Below are 2,030 nucleotides of genomic sequence, written 5' to 3'. Positions count from 1 at the left end.
GGAAACGTGTCCAGGCGCTACAGTACGGGACGTCCACAGTGTACAACACCACAACAAGACCGATAACTCACCATCAGTGCCCGCAGACGGCCACGGAGTACTGCAGGTAGCCTTGCTCGGGACCTTACCGCACCCACTGGAACAATTGTCTCCAGACACACAGTCTATAAACGACAGAACAGACACGGTTTATTCGCCCGGAGACCTGCAAGGTGCATTCCACTGACCCCTAGTCACAGGTGAGCCCGTAAGACCTAGTGTCAAGAACACAGTACATGGTCATTGGAACAGTGTTCCCAGGTTATGTTCACGGATGAGTCCAGGTATTGTCTGAACAGTGATTCTCACAGGGTTTTCATCTGGCGTGAACCAGCAACCAGATACCAACCCCTGAATGTCCTTGAAAGGGACCTGTATGGAGATCGTGGTTTGATAGTGTAGGGTTGGATTACGATTGGTGCACGTACACCCCTGCATGTCTTTGACAGAGGAACTGTAACAGGTCAGGTGTATCGGGACGTCATTTTCCACCAGTATGTCCGCCTTTTCAGGGGTGCAGTGGCTCCCACCTTCCTACTGATGGATGATAACGCACAGCCCCACCGAGCTGCCATGGTTGAAGAGTACCCTGAAACAGAAGACATCAGGCGAATGGAGTGGCCTGCCTGTTCTCCAGACCTAAACCCCATCGAGCACGTCTGGGATGCTCTCGGTCGACGTATCGCTGAACGTCTTCAAACCCCTACTTCAGGAGCTCCGACAGGCACTGGTGCAAGAATAGGAGGCTATACCCCAGCAGATGCTCGACCACCCGATCCAAAGTATGCCAACCCGTTGGGCGGCCTGTGTACGTGTGCATGGTGTTCATATCCCACACTGGTGTCGGGGTACATGCGCAGGAAACCGTGACGTTATGTAACACATGTGTTTTGGGACGGTTTTCTCAACTTATCGGCAATACCGTGAACTTACAGATTTATGTCGTGTGTGTTCCCTATGTGGCTATAATATTAGCGCCAGTTTTGTGTAGTGCCACGTTGTGTGGCACCACATTCTGCAATTATCCTTAATTTATGAGCATGAGTGTACATTTTTTACCGGTAGGTTCGAACAACAGCAGGTATTTCGGAGTTGCTTAGGCAACTAAAATGTGAATCGCGACGTTCTTTTCGCGAATCACTATTGAAAATGTTTAAGAGAACCAGCATTTGAAGCTAACCGCAGAACGATTCTACAGATGCCAGCATACATTTCGTGTAAGGACGTCGAAGATTAGCCCTCATGATTATTCGTTTTTTCTCTCGATCTGTTTGCGATCGTTAGGAATGGAAGCGGCTAGTGGTGGCCCAAGGTGCGTTACGCATAAGGTGGACAGCGGAGAGTGTGTGCAGCAATGAGGAACTGAAAGTAGTAGACGGTCGAAGTAAGAAGGATATACACTGTGCAGTTACATTAATGTGACCAGCTGCCAACAGCCTTGATCACCACCTTTTGCGCCGCGGACCGCCGCGAGACGTGCTGGAAGAGTGTCAGGATACACAAAAATGCCTGAAGATGGGCAGAATACGTTCGAATTATGTCAAATTAAATACAAAATATTGAATTTTTTCATTATGAGAATAATAAAGGGCTATCTGTTTTAACTCTTGAAAACCATTCAAAGGCCAAGATCGCACAAAATATCTTATATTCACGACAACCGGTTTCAACAGTCTTAGCTGTCACCTTCAGGTCTTGAACATTGCTTCGTAGTTAGTGTTCATTTTAAGCTGATCCCTTGTGCATGAGCTCAGCGACAAACGAACATATTTTGCTACACCCAAAAAAAAAGAAAGGTTGGATCCTGTAGATGACAGCTGAGAGTATTAAAACCAGTTGTCTTGAATAAAAAGTATTTTGTGCGATTTTGGATTTTGAATGGTTTTTAAATATAAATAAATCAAAGTGACTGGTAGTACAAGATACAAATAGATAATTATTCCATACTATCACTGTTCCCAATCATAGTCGGTGCGGCGGAGCCTCGCCAA

This window comes from Schistocerca piceifrons, chromosome 9 (genome assembly GCF_021461385.2).
Source record: "Schistocerca piceifrons isolate TAMUIC-IGC-003096 chromosome 9, iqSchPice1.1, whole genome shotgun sequence".
Taxonomy (NCBI): Eukaryota; Metazoa; Arthropoda; class Insecta; order Orthoptera; family Acrididae; genus Schistocerca; species Schistocerca piceifrons.
This window is presented reverse-complemented; position numbering follows the sequence as displayed.